This window comes from Nicotiana tabacum, chromosome 18, assembly GCF_000715075.1.
Source record: "Nicotiana tabacum cultivar K326 chromosome 18, ASM71507v2, whole genome shotgun sequence".
NCBI lineage: Eukaryota > Viridiplantae > Streptophyta > Magnoliopsida > Solanales > Solanaceae > Nicotiana > Nicotiana tabacum.
Window position 1 is genome coordinate 146,113,886 of NC_134097.1, and position 20,094 is coordinate 146,133,979.

The 20,094-nt window shown below is 39.2% G+C and overlaps 1 long non-coding RNA gene across 1 annotated transcript; it reads right to left on the bottom strand.

The window, feature by feature from the left end:
* Nucleotides 1-10,395: 10,395 nt before the first annotated feature.
* Nucleotides 10,396-19,853, bottom strand: LOC142172992 (uncharacterized). Its single transcript, XR_012702374.1, has 2 exons — nt 15,258-19,853; nt 10,396-10,683 (listed from the first exon to the last, which is right to left on the bottom strand). It is a non-coding gene; the product is annotated as an uncharacterized LOC142172992 (long non-coding RNA).
* Nucleotides 19,854-20,094: the final 241 nt, after the last annotated feature.

Consider the following 20,094-nt stretch of genomic DNA (forward strand, 5'->3'; position numbering starts at 1 on the left):
GATTCTATGTTAATTTCAATTTACCAACATCTTATTAATATGGTTAAACCCTCCATATCATTAAATATTTGATTGAGACACCATTGTTGAGAGAAGAAACCCTAGAACTCGAATTCAAGACGATTGAACGTCAAAAAGGTAATATCTTCACCCTCTAATTGATTCTATCATTGAACTAATGGTTATAGACTCTAGTTCATGAGATATGAGTTGATATGTTTGATAGAAAAGCATGAACGATTATAGGTTTGGGTTGTTGATTGTTGGTTATTGGTTAATGGTGTTGTTTACCTTATGGGTGATAAAAAATAATGTTGATTATAACCATTTGAGACTTTAGAATTTATTTACTAGCAAGAGAATGAGTTATTGGGTGTAGAAACACCATTAATAAGGACTATGAAGCTTTATGCCACAAAGTATTTGAGAAAATGCCTAAGTGACCAAAACATGAGTATTATTGCTAATATGGAATCCTTTGACTTGTATTAATATAGATTGAAGTTGAAAGGGTTGGCGAATATTGTATTATGCTCAAGAGCACAAAGTTAAGGTATGTGAGGCTAATTCTCTATGTTTGGGAATGTTAATAATTCTCCCCATACTTCGTTTCTTTTACGACGTATCAATTGCCTCAGAAATATAGTTAAGCCTAGTTCCTTGAATAATTATAGAAATTCTATTCTCTAGTTTCATAACTCGTTCATGACTTTCATTCTGAACGTTGTGAGCTCAGTTCGTATTCAATATAGACTTGGGTTTGATGTCCCTAAGTCTCAGTATAGCTTACTCAACATGTCATAAACAATTGAAGTTTCAGTGTTCATAATCAGTTCAAGAATACATGTCTCATTCGAGTCCTATTCAGTATTCCAGTATTATGTAACTCAGTATGATTCAGTATTCCAGTATTATGTAACTCAATGTGATCTAGTAATCCAGTATCATGTAACTCAGTGTGATTCAGTATTTCACTATTATGTATTGTAGTATGATTCTCAACTCCAAATTTTAAATCCGTGAATGTCGAACACCTGTATTTGGGCCTGAGGCCGTAGTTAATGCTTTATGCATCTTTGGGCATGAGGCCGCAGTTTATGCTTTATGCATCTTTGGGCCTGAGGCTGCAGTTTATGCTTTATGCATCTTTGGGCCTGAGGCCGTAGTTTATGCTTTATGCATTTTGGACCTGAGGTCGCAATTATGTATACGTATACTTGGGCCCGAGGCCGCAGTTTGTGCATATATATATATATATATATATATATATATATATATATATATATATATATATATATATATATATATATATATATATATATATATATATTGGGCATGAGGCCGCAGTTTAATATTCAGATAAACAAGTTGTTCATCATTCAGAAGAGGGAGTATTCATATCCTTACTTCCTTTATTATTTCAGTTATTAGTTATCAGTTCAATTATCATTTCAGTTTCAGTTTCAGTTTCAATAGTTATCATTTTAGTTATCAATTCTCAGTTATCAGCTTAGTTTCAGTTTCAGCATTTATAATTCTTTCTTTCAGTTGCTTTACATACCAGTGCAATTCAAATGTATTGACGTCCCTTTTGCCCGGGGCCTGCATCTCACAATGCATGTAATGATTTACAGGTCGACGATGCAGAGCACTAGGATTCTTGTACCAGCTATTTGGTGATCCCCAGTTCTTTCGGGGCATTATCATTACTTTACAACCTTTCAGTATTTACAGATAGTTATTGTTTTCAGTACATCAATAGAGTTTTCATAGACTAAAGTAATAGTTAGACAGAGTCTCAGGCTTTTCACGTTAAGCAATGTTGGCTACATTTATGTTTCAGACTTGTTTTAGTACTTCCGTACTATGATTTATATCATCCAGACTTTCAGTATATCAGCATGTGTTAGTTTATCTTCCGCATTCAGTATATTATGATATCACACGTTGATTCAGCCAACCAGTTGGTTCGCTCGGTCACATGTAGTTAGGCACCGAGTGTCGTGTTACGTCCAAGCCCAGGTTCGGGGCATGACAAAGCTTAGTATCAGAGCACCAGGTTCAAGAGTCCTAGGGAGTCTATAAAGCCGTGTCCAGTAAAGTTTCCTTTATATGTGTGTGCCGGCCACTCATATAAATGGTTAACTACCAAGACATCCAGGATTGTCTCATTTCTTTCTACTCTAGATCGTGCCATGAATCTTAGAGCAAAAGGTAAGCTTCTCTTTCTATGGAATTCCAAACATATTGGATTCCCAAGCGACGCACAGGAGAAACGTAAGGTCCTAGAGAGGATATTGCCTATTGGGATATAATCATGGAGTACAGGTTGGTAAATATGAGACTTGAGAGGATGTTAAAAGTGGGATGCAATGGATAGTAGTACATATTATAGCATAACCTTATTAGAAAGTACAAAAGCAGTTATCATGTCTTATGGTTATCAGTTTACCTCAATTACCAGTTATACAGTCTTTCAGTTAGCAAGTTTGTGGTTATTCGGTACTCCAGTATTCAGTTATATGTTTACCAAATATCCAATCTTCAGTGTATCAAAATTTCTGGTGACTTGTGAGCGTATAGTAATGCCTATGGGTGCTAAAAGAAAAATGTAAGTAATAGTGGTTATAGCAAAATCTTTTGCATATTTTAGGTCTGGATTAAGACCAATACTCACCGGAGGACGCATGAAGTGATTTATCAGATGATGGTATACTTTGAAAGATAAGTTTGTGCATGGTAGTGTATTCATATGTGTTTTACCTCCTATAGCAACTTCATTTTATTCTTGGAAATGGAGCCACAAGTTGGATGATGATAGTTCAGATGTCAGACCCTAACATTGGTCACTATAGTTTTGGACAGAGAAGAGCCTACGGGTAAAATACCTTTGAGTCAGAAACGGTTGTTATTACCAAAGATGTGATTTCGTACAACTCATGCAAATGACTAGGAGATATGATGTATGAAATGAGAACCAAGAGTAGCCAATAGTGAATTTCAGGAAACGATTTTAAGTGTTCATATTTATTCAAATTAGGACTAGAAGTACCACGTTAGTAAGCTTCTATAAGAAGTAGCTATTGATGTAAGATAAAAGATATGGTATGTGACTAAGTGATTACCCCGGATGTTTATAGTATGATATGATTTTGTATTGTATAAAAAGTTTGGGGTTAGATATTCCAATTTTGTTTAAGACAAATGAATTTTCTCTAAGTGTGATCCATGTACATAGTTCAAAAAAAAAGATAAGTATGCGACCATAGAATAAGGTCGGATAGTGAGGGAAGTTAGAAATAACCTTATGTTTCACTTTAGTTATACAAAGCAGGAGAAGACCTTATGATGCTAGCAGGTGTTAGTAAAAGGATAGTGAGTAAGTTTTGAGTAGATAAAACAAATTAGCAATTTCAGCAGAGCCAGTAGGAGTAAAATTTGATCCATTTAGCCAGGTTTACTATAGTGAGTGGATGATAATTTGAAATACCGGACACATGTTAGAACCCAAAGAGTTTAAGTTAAATCCGATGTACAGTGATAGCGGGAAAAACAATCAGCTAGCAATAAGAGGGCAAACTATAGAAGAATAACCTTTAGGAATTATTGTAATGTGGTTTCTCCAGGATTGACAGTGTAAGCAGAGTTAAATTATTAAGATTGTGTATGATAGTTTTGAATACATTAGATTTCCATTTATGTAAGAAAATTAGTTTTTCTTGGTAAGGAAGATTGCTCAGAAGTAAGTCAGAAGATGAGTCCTTATTGACGTAGAGTGCAAACAATTGCAGGAAATAAGGAAAGTTATTTGGATCTCAATAAAAAGAGAAGGATCCACAAGTATACGACCTTTGGTCTAAGGGGTGATGTGAGAATTTTTAGTAAGTCCAGTTAGAGATTTGAAACCCGAATAGTTAGCATGGGATATGAAAAAGAAAATCAGTTCGATAATAAGGGAAAATTGTATAATTACCATAGGGATTATGTCTAGCATGTGTAAGAAACACAAAGTGAGTAGAATGATCACCGGGCTTAGTTAGTGATGATAAAGTGATCATAGAAAAACTATAAAAAAATCATGCCTATTTATGTGTCACGAGGGTAGTGCTATTGCATGAGACTCTAGTCTTCGGAGTACTAGTCAAAGACTTAGCTCACAACAATTCTATAAGTATTTTCAGGAAGTGCTTAAGAAGATAATCAAGTGTGGGAAGTATAACTCATGATTGATACAGACAAGAGAACTATGGTGAAATAAGTTCACCGCTTAGCCAAGCAAAGAGTTTGGCTTTCAGATTCTGAAGATGGTGGAATTATGGTCCAAAAAAGAATTTTTTCTTCCTTAGTAGCCGAAAAGAATGAGAAACAATATGATAATCCCTACGTGTTGCAGTTGAAAGAGGGGATTCACAAGTATAAGACGATGGCTTTTGAATAAGGGGGAGATGATGGCATTTTTAGGTACCACGACAAATTGTGTGTTCCAGACATGGATGGACTTAAAGAGGGAAGATCATGCTAGAAGCCCATAATTTCAGGTATTCTATTTACTCAGGTACCCAAATATGTATCATGGTCTTAAGGAGGTTTATTAGCAGACCAACATGAAAAGGAACGTCACAGACTTCGTGGCCAAATTGTCTGAATTGTCAGCAAGTAAAAGTCGGGCAATAGAAAGCCTAGTATTTTATCACATAATACACATACTTTGATTGGCTGATTGTAAATCGACTTACCAAGTTAGCACATTTCTTGCCATTAAAGACTACAAATTCAGTAGAAGATTACACCAAGTTGTACATTCAAAAAATTATCTGATTGCATGGGACTCCGTTGTCCGTCATTTGGGACTGTGGTGCTCAGTTTAAAATGAAATTTTAGAAGTCCTTGTTTTTCATCCTCAGAAAGATGGCGAGGTAGAGCACATTATTCAAATAGTTGAGGATATCCTTGATTTTTTAAGGCAATTGGGATGATAACATACCTCTCATTGAGTTTTCTAATAATAACACCTACCATTCTAGTATCAAGATGGAACCGTACGAAGCTTTGTATGGGCAAAGGTGTAGATCACCAATTGGTTGTTCGAAGTTGGAGAAGTGGAGTTGTTAGGACCCGATTTGGTCTATCAGACTATAGATAAAGTTAAGTTGATTCAAAAGCGTTCGAAAAAAACTCAGAGCCGCCAAAAGTCATATTCGAGTGTACGACATAGAGACCTAGAGTTTCAAGTTGATGATTGGGTGTTTCTGAAAGTTTTGCTTATGAAAAACGTTATGAGATTTGGAAGAAGGGGAAGCATAGTCCCTGCTATATTAGGCCATAGAATCTTGCGAAGGATCGGTCAATTAGCTTATGAGTTGGAGTTGCCACCAGAATTAGTGGTGGTACATCCAGTAGTTCATGTGTCATGTTATAACATTCAACTTTCCAGTACTTAGATACTCATGTTAGTTCAGTACTCAAATACTTATGTCATTTTAGTACTCAAATACTCATGTCAGTTCAGCACTCAAATACTCATGCTAGTTCAGTACTCAGATACTCATGTCAGTTCAATACTCAGATATTCAAGTCAGTTCAATACTCAGCTACTCATGTCAATCCAATACTTAGATATTCATGCCAGCTTAGTACTCAGATATTGATGTTATTTCAATACTCAAATATTCGTGCAAGTTTAATATTCATATATCCATGTTAGTTCAGTATTCACGTATCCATGGCAGACCAATATCCAGTCAATACAACAGTCATTAAGTTCAGTATATCAACAGTTCAATAATCATGTATTCATTCAGTTTAGTATGCAAGTGTTAATGAAAGTTCATGTTTGCACCAGACTTGTTTAAGGTCCGGAGTTAGCAAGACAATCATTCAAGGACGAATGATCCCAAGGGGGAGATAATGTAACACCCCGCACATTCGGATTAGGTATAAATGAGTTAAAAGAGTAGTAAGGTTATATTTTGGACATATGAAGTCCTATAGGGATGATTATGGGTGAAATAGTTTTTTCAAAATCAAGATGGAAATTGAGGTGCATATGATTCGACAAAATCGACTAAGTTTGCAGAAGGTCCGTCTTCCAGCAGGGTTTAGTGAAAATGTGTAAGGAATTTGGGAAAAGTCAAAGCATGAAAATTGTAGGCCTTTGAAATATCTTTCCAACAATACACCGTTGAGCCCAAATGGAGCTTTGTGCAAAATATTATTCCCATTTTACAGAATGATGCATAACTACCGCGTTCGGCCGTGACCGCAATCGTGAGGCAATGCTCCAGCGATTTACCGTAGTCAAGCCTGCTGGGATGCGGTGGACGACTTGGGAAGTCCTTGTTTTAGCCATATTTTGTCCCCTACAACCCCAAAACATAAAAACTTGCTCTAGAAAGGAAAACTCTCAAAAACCTAACTCCTTAAGGGTCCCTCCACCACCCAAGGTAAGTTCTAATGGTGATTCTAAGTTAATTTCAATTTCCCAACATCTTATTAACATGGTTAAACCATTCATATCATTAGATATTCGATTGGGACACCATTGTTGAAAGAAGAAACCCTAGAACTCGAATTCAAGAAGATTGAACATCAAAAAGGTAATATCTTCTCCCTCTAATTGATTCTATCATTGAATTAATGGTTATAGACTCTAGTTCATGAGATGTGAGTTGATGGGTTTGATAGAAAAGCATGAACGTTAAAGGTTTGTGTTGTTGATTGTTGGTTATTGGTTAAGGGTGTTGTTTACCTTATGAGTGATAAAGAATAATGTTGATTATAACCATTTGAGACTTTAGAATTTATTTAGGAGCAAGAGAATGGGTTATTGGGTGTAGAAACACCATTAATAAGAACTATGAAGCTTTATGCCACCAAGTGTTTGAGAAAATGCCTAAGTGACCAAAACATGAGTATTATTGCTAATATGGAATCCTTTGACTTGTATTAATATAGATTGAAGTTGAAAGGGTTGGCGAATATTGTATTATGCTCAAGAGCACGAAGTTAAGGTATGTGAGGCTAATTCTCTATGTTTGGGAATGTTAATAATTCTCCCCACACTACGTTTCTTTTACGACGTATCAATTGCCTCAGAAATATAGCTAAGCCTAGTTCCTTGAATAGTTGTAGAAATTTTATTCTCTAGCTTCATAACTCGTTCATGACTTTCATTCTGAACATTGTGAGCTCAGGTCGTATTCAATATAAACTTGGGTTTGATGTCCCTAAGTCTCAGTATAGCTTACTCAGCATGTCATAAACAGTTGAAGTTTCATTGTTCATAATCAGTTCAAGAATACATGTCTCATTCTAGTCCTATTCAGTATTCCAGTATAATGTAACTCACTATGATTCAATATTCCAGTATTATGTAACTCAGTGTGATCCAGTATTCCAGTATCATGTAACTCAGCGTGATTCAGTATTTCACTATTATGTATTGCAGTATGATTCTCAATTCCAAATTTTAAATCCGTGAATGTCGAACACCTATATTTGGGCCTGAGGCCGCAGTTAATGCTTTATGCATCTTTGGGCCTGAGGCTGCAGTTTATGCTTTATGCATCTTTGGGCCCGAGGTCGCAGTTTATGCTTTATGTATTTTGGACCTGAGGTCGCAGTTATGTATACGTATACTTGGGCCCGAGGCCGCAATTGTGCACATATATATATTAGGCCTGAGGCCGCAGTTTAATATTCAGATAAATAGGTTGTTCATCATTCAGAAGAGGGAGTATTCATATCCTTACTTCCTTTATCATTTCAGTTACTAGTTATCAGTTCAGTTATTAGTTATCAGTTATCATTTCAGTTTCAGTTTCAATAGTTATCATTTCAGTTATCAATTATCAATTCTTAGTTATCAACTTAGTTTCAGTTTCAGCATTTATAATTCTTTCTTTCAGTTGCTTTACATACCAGTGCAGTTCAAATGTACCGACGCCCTTTTGCCTGGGGCCTACATCTCACAATGCAGGTAATAATTTACAGGTCGATGATATAGAGTGCTAGAATTCTTGTACCAACTAATTTGGTAATCCCCAGTTCTTTACAGCCTTTCAATATTTACAGATAGTTAGTGTTTTCAGTACATCAATAGAGGATTCATAGATTAGAATAATAGTTAGATAGAGTCTCAGGCTTTTCACGTTAAGCAATGTTGGCTACATTTATGTTTCAGACTTGTTTTAGTATTTCCGCACTTCGATTTATACAATCCAGACTTTCAGTATATCAACATGTGTTAGTTTATCTTCTGCATTTAGTATGTTATGATATCACATGTTGATTTAGCCAGCCAGTTGGTTCGCTCGGTCACATGTAGTTTGACACCGAGTACCGTGTTACGTCCAGGCCCAGGTTCGGGGCGTGACAGATTGTGTGATTGGGTGCCTCCTATTTCTGATGACGTGAAAAGATATACAACCGGTATGAATGTAAAATCTTCAGATTTATGGATGAAAGTTAAACAACATGTGCTTGAGTAAAGCGAATAAGATAATTCTTTCGTATATTCCTCTCTCTCTCTCTCTTTTTACAATGCGTTCTCTTTTTTTTGAAATGGCAGACCCCCTCCTTGTTTACTATCTCCTCTTATTTATAAGGGACATTTCCCAAAAAATCCTAAAAGGTACAACATAAGAAATATCCAAAAGGCATATTCTTCTTGTCTCTTCCTAAGTTTAAACTACCGTTGCTATCTTATTTCAGCTGCCCATTTTTGGCCATCGTCCTTTGTCACAACGACCTTTAGTCATTGTGTTGTGGTGACCCCATACCATGTCTTGCTTATCCATTGCCGTGGTTGCCAAATTTGGACCTATACAGTTAGTCCCTCCACTTGTTGAGTTTGTGGCCCTGCACGTCCTTGATAAACGAACATCATCCGTTTCTATTGGAGAAGTTGGCTATTGAATTATGCCGGTTTGGCCAAGGCCGAGAGAGAGACACGTTCCACGGAACCCTAGTTGATGTAGTTTATCAAGGTGTGACATCACTCCCACGCGCATCATCATTACGCACCTTCCTGAGACAGCGTCTGATTGCTTGTTGCTTTGGTTTTAGCGCCATTGGCAGTCTTTTGCTTCGACTCACGTGCCATATAACCCTATAAATAGGTGAAGGATTTGTTTTTTCAGGAACTTTTAGCCATTTCCTTCCTTGCGTATATTTTGCCCCATTTGGTTATCTTTCTCAGTTCTTTAGCTCAGTTCCTATAGCTCTACTTCTCGTCTTTCTGTTCAGTCACTGTTGCTTATTTTAGGTTTACCAAAACACCCTTTATTACCAAGATGCCCCTAACCCACCGTGCACATGATGAGGTTTCCGACGCCAGTCCATTGTCTATGCCCCCTCCTTCCGGTAGCGAGGATGTAGCGGTTGAGGAGGGTGATAGTTTCCCCACCGTAGAAGAGATACTTCCCAGAAATCCTATGTCTAGGAACCATTTCCACAAGGAGCTTGCTCCTTTCCCTGTTCCGATGATGTCTGAGACTGGGCCAACTCACATAAATGAACTCCGGTCTCATTCATCCTTATGTCGAGATGGTTCCATATAGGACGGACCTCTTGGAAGTCCATAGACCGGGATACTGTGCTTTTTATGTGTAACCTTTTGTGATCGGTCATACCCTCCCTCTTCTTTCGCTGGTGGAAGAGTTCTGTCGATTATATAAAGTCTGCCCAGCACAGCTATCTCCGTATACGTATAAGATCTTTCGAGTACTGACAAAGTATGCGAAGTTGGCTAGGTGTGAGGTTGGCATTCACCATCTTTTACATTTATTTTTCCCGAGTTTTCATAGGGGTACCATGATACATCTGCGACATCGTGGGACCAGGGGTTGGTGGTTAGAACGGACGACAGGGCAAACATAATGTTTTGGCATAAATATTTCTTCATCAAAATGGAGCACTTGGTGTTGGACCCCGCTGGATTTCCGAAGCAGTGGAATCATAATCATAGGTCTTGGTGGCGTACACCTGTTGTTTACTTTCGTTCTTTCTAATTTTTATTTACCCGTGACTTTTCTGTGCAGTTGAGAGATGTTCACCCTTTCCTGTCATTGGCATTGAGGATTGGGTAGCTCGCATCTTACCTCATGTGGTGGGGACTCGATATTGGCCCGCCTTTCTCAAATGCTTTGGGCCGAAAGTTCCATCTGTTAAGTGTTCCTTTTGCTCTAACCTTTGGTTGTTTGCCGTCATTTATTGATACGACCTCTTTGTTGTGATAGGTTGTAGGACTTTGTCACGACCCGAATTTCCCACCCTCCGGAGTCGTGATGGTGCCTACTAGTGAAAGCTAGGCAAGCCAACCATTTAAATTATTTACCTTTTTCCCATTTTTAATTCTTTAACAATTTAGAGCCAACATTATATAAACAATGAAAATTAAAAAGCGGAAAACTGAAACATAATATATTAATAAAATGTCAATACCAATCCATGCATAAACTAACCAAGACTGGTGTCACAATTCCACAGACTGTCTAGGATTACTACAAATAAAGGTCTGAAAGATTTATTACAACACTGTCTTTGAAATACATACAAGAAACAGAATGAAAAGATAGGAGAAGACGCCAAGGCCTGCGGACGCCTGCAGGACTACCTTGGATCTCCTAATGGACTGAAGGCAGCAACCCCAAAGCTAAGGTCCGAAAGCTACTGCACCGGGATCTGCACACAATGCAGAGTGTAGTATCAGCACAACCGACCCCATGTGCTGGTAAGTGCTTAGCCTAACCACGGAGAAGTAGTGACGAGGCTAGGACCAGACTACCAAATAAACCTGTGTAGTTAAATTATATACAACGGAAAATAAAAGCAGGAATGTACAGTTAAGAATGGGAGGGGGAAACATGCTGCGGGAAAATATCAAATGATAATAGAAGGACAACAGGTAAATATAAGGAACACCATAACTCAATTATCAACATGAATAAGAAATCAAACAAGTGCACGACATCACCCTTCGTGCTTTTACTCTCGTCCTCACCATAAGAATCAATATAATCTGCACGAAATTACCCTTCGTGATTTTACTCTCGTCCTCACCATAAAATCAATATAATCGGCACGGAATTGTACATCGTACAGCATGACATCACCCTTCGTGCTTTTACACTCTTCCTCACAAAATCATACACATCATCACCTTTCGTGCTTTAACACTCTCTCACCAAAATAATGCATGGCATCACCCTTCGTGTTTTAACACTCTTCCTCACCCAAACAACAATCACAAAGCAATACGGGCAAGGAAATCAACAAATTTACAATTAAATCCCGACAAGGGAAAAATAGTAAAACAGACATTTCCCGGCAAGGAAAACAATATCAACAATAATATCCCGACAAGGGAGACAACATTAAAACAACAACATCCCGGCAAGGGAGACACTATCATAATCCTCTTTTTTTTTCCACATTTACTTTACAACTCAATTCAAAATTTGAGCCAATGCTCTATAAGATTCAATTGCCAATTATACTTTCACAAATCACTTTACAACTTGAGCCAACGCTCTTCAATGTTCAAATACAAATATCACTTCCACAAATCTTGCTCAACAATAGAAATTATCACATAAAGCATGAACAATACAAATGAGATCACATTAATCATAATATAAGACTCACGGGCATGCTTGAAACCAACGTATAGATATCGTCACCATGCCTATACATCGTACTCAACAACTAGGACATCCTCGCTAACTTTCATCTTGTACATTACCTATGATAGAAAACAACTATCGCTAAGCATAAAACTTAGTGGCGTATAAACTTTGGGTTTGAAGTCATTAAATTCTCCAATTCCCCTTTTCTGTCATAGTTAGCTCAATTTAACATAATTTAAAATAAGTGAACAAATATATCAAACATATCAAATATCAAACTTTGAAGTGTTTCCAAATATCAATAACAATGTTCAAGAGTCGAGAAAGCGTATACTATCAATCCAAGAGAGTTTACCAAATATCCATTTTTCGCCCAATATGTACGTTATGCCATCACACTAAGAATAATCAAATATTAAGATGGACCGAATCCCCAAATCAAGTAGGTTCAAAACCCAATAGTCAAGAGAATCAAGAACCATATTAAAAATGGCTTCGTAGTTCATACTTAACACGGACAAGTTCCATAATTTAAGACGAACTACAAATCCAAACTCAAGATGGAAAAAGCTCCAAATCAAGAGGCATGCCAATGGGAGTGACAAAGTCACTGCCACAAGAAAGACATAGTTCCAACAAGAATGCAAAATGATCAAACTATCCGTACAAATGGGCGATTTAGCAAATATCTGACAATACTTGATATAATACGAATATAACAATATAAATTGAAGACAAGAAAAATGAATATTAGGTTATTTCAAAATATTCCAGCAAGCAAAAAGAGTACAAAGCTTATACACAAACCTTGGTGTTTTACCACAAAACAGTTCAATCACAACTTGGGGACGTTCGAATCGTTTACACGGTAAAAATACCAAATTCGTCCACTTCCTCAAACACTTTACCTTTGATTTTTCAAGGGTTTATATACCTTAAATACATAATCAAATATCTAAATAAGTTCAGTAATTTAACATGTTAAACTAAACATGATATTGGTGAAAATTACTCAAAAATGTTTGAAACAGAAAATCTGGACAGTATCACTGTTTCGTGTTGTGGCTCAGTTTTGGAAGATCTAAACGGACAAACTACACAATATAGTCTTCATAAAAGTTGTAGATCTATGTATTAACATTTCAGAACATCTTGAATAACCTCCATATCTATTTTGTACAGATACTTATGCTAAAATTACTAACAGTAATATATGGAGTATTTCTAAAACTGAAAATCTGGGCAGCACCTGCCCTGTACTTTCTGATCCCTTTTCAGGTAAATAACAGAAAAATTAGATTTTTGTACCTTCATAAGAGTTATAGATCTATGAAATACCTTTCCAGAAAGTCCTGGATCAATTAAATCGGAACTTTGTACAAAATGATATGTAGAAAACACTGATAGCTACTAGTGTAAAAATGAGTTTAGAAACTTACCACAAAAGAGAGGAGCAACTTAATCTTCACCAAAAAAATGAATTTTGCTGGTTGATTTAGTAAAAATTTATGGTGGTTTCATTAAGTTTTCAAAGGCTAAGTAGGAGAGAGGGTAGGTGGCTTTGTTTCTTTGTCTTACAAGAATAAAACAAGAGAGAAGGATATGGAAAGGCAAGTCTTCCAAAGTAATATCTAAACTTTGGATAAGTATGAAAAATGTGGCTGCCCAAATTACTATTATCTTTAGATAAATACAAAAAGTTGGCAGCCCAAAAACTTAATTATATAATATATTTAATAACAATTCATCAAAATAATATTAAGTGTTATACATAGCAACACCATGAAGCTTCTTTGTCAATATTAACACAACCTAAAGTAAGAAATTTTCATATATAGTCAATTTTACGTTTAAGAAGTGTAAAGTAAAATATCTCCTCGTTATAAAAATGCTCAATCAAGAATGCAAATATTGTTAAAATTTTGAGGTGTTACAACTCTCTCCCCATTAAATAAATTTCGTCCCAAAATTTACCTTGTACTTGTCCCGAAACAAATGTGGATATTGAACTCGCATATCCTCTTCTCACTCCCAAGTAGCTTCCTTGCTTGAATGATTTTTCCAAAGAACCTTCACTAAGGGGATTCTCTTATTTCTAAGCTCTTTAGCTCATGCGCTAAAATTTGGATTGGTTATTCTTCATATGTCAAATCAGGATTAACCTCAATAGACTCAATAGGAAGAACATGAGATGGATCTGAGCGGTATATTCGAAGCATAGAAGCATGAAAAACGTTGTGGATCTTTCCTAATTCAGGTGGCAAAGCTAGCTTATATGCAACTGGACCAATTCTGTGAAGTATTTCATAAGGTTCAATGAACTGAGGACTAAGATTACCTTTTTGGCCAAATCTCATAATCTTCTTCCATGGAGACACTTTTAAAAATACCTTATCGCCCACATGATGCTCAATTTCATGCCTTTTAAGATCAACATAGGACTTTTGTCTATCCGAAGAAATTTTTAAATGATCCTTAATGATTTTCACCTTATCTTCAGTTTGTTGTACAATCTCAGGACCCACCAATTTTCTTTCACCAACCTTGTTCCAACAAAGAGGCGTTCTACATTTTCTCCCATATAAAGCTTCATAAGGAGGCATGCCTATACTTGACTGGTAGCTATTATTGTAAGAAAATTCTATCAGGGCTAAGTGTCTGTCCCAACTACCCTCAAACTCGATAATGCAGACTCGAAGCATATCCTCCAAGATTTGAACCCCTCTTCAAAACCTTCTAATATCGCATTTGCGATCACTGTTTGCAATTGCAAACTCGCATTTGCGATGGGATAGTCACATTTGCGACAAATGGGGATTTCTAGGGTTTTTCGCATTTGCGAGGAAATGCTCGCAATTGCGAGCAATGCTGGCCAGGGCATACTTCGCAATTCCGAAGAGCCCCTCGCAATTCCCAAGCCTGATAGGCTCGCAATTGCGACACCTGGTCTCGCAATTGCGAAACCAGAGCCTGCAACACATATCAGCTGAAACTTGCAACTTTCCTAAGTTCAATTCCACTCTGGCCTATCCAAAACTCACCCGAGCCCTCGAGGCTACAAACCAAACATGCACACTAACCTAAAAACATTATACGGGCTTACTCGTGCAATCAAATCACCAAAATAACATCAACAACTAAGAATCACGTCATATGACCTCCGTTTCTTACCAAATTTTACAGGCTCGACTTAAATCACATACAAAACCTGTACCAGGCTCCAAAACCAAAATACGGGCCCGATACCATCAAATTCCAAACACATTTCATTTCCAAAAACTCATATATATTCCAGAAAATAATTTTTTTAAAAATTTATTTCTCGGGCTTGGGACCTCGTAATTTGATTTCGGGCATACGCCCAAGTCCTATATTTTCCTACGGACCCTCCGCGACTGTCAAATCATGGGTCCGGGTCCGTTTACCCAAAATATTGACCGAAGTCAACTTAAATTCATTTTAAAAGCCAAATTTATTATTTTTCACAAATTTTTACATAATGGCTTTCCGGATATGCGCCCGGACTACGAACACAAATCGAGGTGAGACAGAAAGAGGTTTTAAGGCCTCAAAATACAGAATTTATTTCTAAAACAAGTGAATCCTTGAACGGACATAAGAAGAAAGTACCTGAGTCGGAGAAAAGATGGGGATCATGGCTCCGCATATCGGGCTTGGACTCCCAGGTCGATGCCTAAACAGACTGACCTCTCCACTGAACACGAACAGAAGGGAAACTCTTCAATCTCAACTGACGAACCTGCCGGTCTAGAATAGCTACCGGCTCCTCCTCATAGGACAAGTCCGTGTCCAACTGGACAGTGCTGAAATCTAACACGTAGGATGGATCGTCATGATACTTTCGAAGCATGGACACATGAAACACTGGATGCAAGACTGATAAACTCTACGACAATGCAAGTCTGTAAGCCACATCTCCCACTCGATCAAGAATCTCAAACGGGCCAATGAACCTAGGTCTAAGCTTGCCCCTATTTCCAAATCTCATCACGCCCTTCATAGGTGACACCCTAAGCAATACCCGCTCACCGAGCATGAATGGCAAATTATGAACTTTACGGTCGACATGACTCTTTTGCATGGATTAAGCTGTACGAAGCCTATCCTGAATGATCCTGACCTTATCCAAGGCATCCTATACTAGATCCGTACCCAACAACCGAGCCTCTCCCATCTCAAACCATCCAACCGGCGACCGACACCGCCTACCATATAAAGCCTCATAAGGAGCCATCTGGATGCTCGACTGGTAGCTGTTGTTCTAGGCAAACTCTGCTAAAGGCAAAAACTGATCCCACAAGCCTCTAAAGTCAATGACACATGCTCGGAGCATATCCTCCAAAATCTGAATAGTACGCTTGGACTGCCCGTCCGTCTAAGGATAAAATGTTGTGCTCAACTTGACCCGTGTGCCCAACCCGCGCTGAACTGCTCTCCAGAAATGCGAGGTAAATTGCGTAACTCGGTCTAAAATGATAGACACAGGCACACCATGAAGATGAACAATCTCTCGGATATAGATTTCAGCTAACCTCTCGGAAGAATAAGAGACTAGCACATGAATGAAATGTGCTAACTTGGTCAGCCATTCAACAATAACTGATACTGCATCGAACTTCCTCTGAGTCTGTGGGACTCCAACAATGAAGTCCATGGTGATACACTCCCACTTCTACTCAGTAATCTCAATCTTCTAGAACAAAACACTAGATCTCTGATGCTCATACTTAACCTGCTGACAATTCAAACACCGAGCCACATACGCAACAATATCCTTCTTCATTATCCTCCACCAATAATGTTGCCGCAAATCCTGATACATCCTAGCGGTGCCTGGATGAATAGAGTATCGGGAACTATGGGCCTCCTCTAAAATTAACTCTCAGAGTCCATCCACATTAGGCCCACAAACTCGACCCTGAAGCCTCAAAACTCCATCATCTCCTAATGTAACCTATTTGGCACCTCTGTGCCACACCATGTCTCTAAGGACACACAGATGTGGGTCATCATACTGCCGATCACGGATATGCTCCAATAAAGAAGAACAAGAGACTGTGCAAGCTAACACATGACTGGGCTCAGAAACATCCAACCTCACAAACTGATTGGCCAAAGCCTGAACATCCAAAGCAAGCGGTCTCTTACCAACCAGAATATATGCAAGACTGCCCATACTGGCTGACTTCCTACTCAAAGCATCAGCCACCATATTGGCCTTCCCCGGATGATATAAGATGGTGATATCATAGTCCGTTAATAGCTCCAACCACCTTCTCTGCCTCAAAGTTAGCTCCTTCTACTTGAACAAGTATTGCAAACTCTTGTGATACGTGAACACCTCACATGACATGCCACATAAATAATTCCTCCAAATCTTCAATGCGTGAATAATGGTTGCTAACTCCAAATCATGAACTGGATAATTCTTCTCATGAATCTTCAACTGACGTGAAACATGTGCAATAACCTTGCCATCCTACATCAATACCGCACCAAGTCCAATACGAGATGCATCACAATAAACTATATATGGCCCTGAACCTGTGGCAAAACCAACACTGGTACCGTAGTCAAAGCTATCTTGAGCTTTTGAAAGCTCGCCTCACAATGTCCGACCACCTGAACTGGGCATCCTTCTGGGTCAACCTGGTCATCGGGGCTGCAATAGATGAAAAACCGTCCATAAACCAACAATAATAGCCTGCCAAACCCAAGAAACTCTGGATCTTTGTAGCTGGTGTTGGTCTAGGCCAGTTCTTGATTGCCTCTATTTTCTTAGGATCAACCTGTATACCCTCTGTTGATATAACATGACCCAGGAATGAAAATGAACTCAACCAGAACTCACACTTCGAAAACTTGGCATATAACTGACTCTCTCTCAAAGTCTGGAGGATCACTCTCAGATGCTGCTCATGCTCCTCCCGGCTGCGGGAATATATCAAAATATCATCAATGAAGACTATCATGAACGAGTCCAAGTAAGGCTTGAACACTTGGTTCATCAAATCCATAAAAGTTGCTGGGGCATTTGTCAACCCAAATGACATCACCAAGAACTCATAATGCCCGTACCAAGTGCGGAAAGCTATCTTAGGGACATCAGATTCCCTAATCCTCAACTGATGGTAGCCAAATCTCAAGTCAATCTTCGAAAATACCTTGGCACCCTGAAGCTGATCAAACAAATCATCAATCTTCGGTAATGGATACTTATTCTTGAATGTAACCTTGTTCAACTTCCGGTAATATATACATATCATCTTCGATCCGTCCTTTTTCTTAACAAATAACACAAGTGCACCCCAAGGCATGACACTAGGTCTAATGAAGCCTTTATCAAGCAAGTCTTGCAACTGCTCCTTCAATTCTTTCAACTCAGGCGGGGCCATACGATACAGTGGAATAGAAATAGGCTGAGTTCCCGGGCCAAATCAATGCAGAAGTCAATATCCCTATCGGGTGGCATACCCGATAGGTCTAAAGAAAATACCTCAGGGAACTCATGAACAACAGGCACAGAATCAATAGAAGGAACCTCGGCACTAGAATCAGGAACATATGCTAAATAAGCCAAACACCCCTTCTCGACCATACACCGAGCCTTCATATATGATATAACACTACGATTAGAATGACCAGGAGTCCCTCTCCACTCTAAATGAGGTAATCCCGGCAAGGCTAAGGTCATAGTCTTGGCATGATAGTCCAAAATAGCGTGGTAAGGTGATAACCAGTCCATCCCCAATATGACATCAAAATCAACCATGTCCAAAAGTACCAAATCTACACGTCTCAAGACCCCCAATCACAACTACACTTGAACGATGGACAAGATCTACCATAATAAAATCACCCACCGGTATAGACACATATACATGGGCACTCAAAGAATCACTAAGCATGACCAGAAATGGTGCAAAATAAGATGACACATAGGAGTATGTAGACCCTGGATCAAATAGAACTGAAGCATCTTTACTACAAACTAGAACAGTACCTATGATAACTGCATCGGAAGCCTCAGCCTCAGGCCTGGCTAGAAGAGCATAACATCGGGGCTGGGCCCCATCACTCTGAACTATATCTCTGGGATGGCTTGCTGCTAGCTGGCCTCCACCTCTAATACCTCTACCTCCACCTCTAGCACCTCTACATCTACCTCAAGCTGGCTGGGGGGGGGGGCTGCAGAACACTCAATTCCTGAACCATGGCACAGGAACCCTGATGCTGAGAGCTGCTCGATGCTCAAGGGCAAAATCTAGCAATGTGCCCCATATCACCACAAGTATAACAAACCCTCGGCTGCTGAGACTGCTGATCCTAACAATCGGAATGACCACCCCAAAAACTCTGGAGCAGCGGTGCACTGATAGGAGCTAGTGGTGCACTGTAAGACTACTGATCAGAATACTGCATATGAGAACCACAACCACCTGAAGCAACGTGAGAAACCTGAAGTGTTGAATGGAAAGGACTAGGAGGTGGCCTCTACCATACTAATCCCTGCCTCCAGACGAGGCACCACTGAATCTTCCTAAATGACGAGGCCTCTTGTCAGACCCCTGACCACCTCCTTGCGATAGAACCATCTCAACTCTCCTGGCCACATTGGCCGCCTCCTGAAAAGAAATCTCACTTCTCGTCTCCTTAGCCATATGAAGTCAAATAGGCTGAATGAGTCCCTCAATGAACCTCATCACTCTCTCTCTCTCAGTGGGAAGTATAAGAAGAGCAAGATGGGCCAAATCAATAAACCTTGTCTCGTACTGATTAGCAATCATAGAACCCTGCTGGAGACACTCACATTGCCCCCGATATATCTCTCTCTGAGTGACAGGAAGAAACTTCTCCAAAAATAGCTGAGAAAACTGATCCCAAGTCAAAGTTGGTGACCCAACTGACCTAGCCAAACAATCTCTCTCCACCAAGTCTTGGCAGATCCAAATAAGCGAAAAAGTAGCAAAGTCGACCCCATTGGTCTCCACTATCCCTATGTTCCTGAGAACCTCATGACAACTGTCTAAATAATCATGGGGATCCTCAGATGATGCACCGCTGAAAGTGGTAGTGAAGAGCTTGGTAAACCTATCCAATATCCACACGGCATCGCCAGACATAGCTACTCCATCACCGGTCTGAGCTACCACACCCGGCTGAACTACTCCAACTGGCTGAGCTGCTGGAGTCTGAAACTGGGGAGCCATCTGCTCCGGAGTGCTAGTAGCAGGAGTCTGGGCTCCTCCTCTAGCCTGAGAGGCGACTGGTGCTACAGGAAGCAAGCCTTCCCGGGTGACACTCTCCATAAGGCCCACTAGATGGATCAGAGCATCCTGGAGTACTAGGGTAGCAATGAACCCCTCTAGAACCTGAGTTGGGCCCACCAGAACTGCGTGGGCCGGAACCTCATCATCAAACTCAACCTGACGCTCTGTCGCTGGTG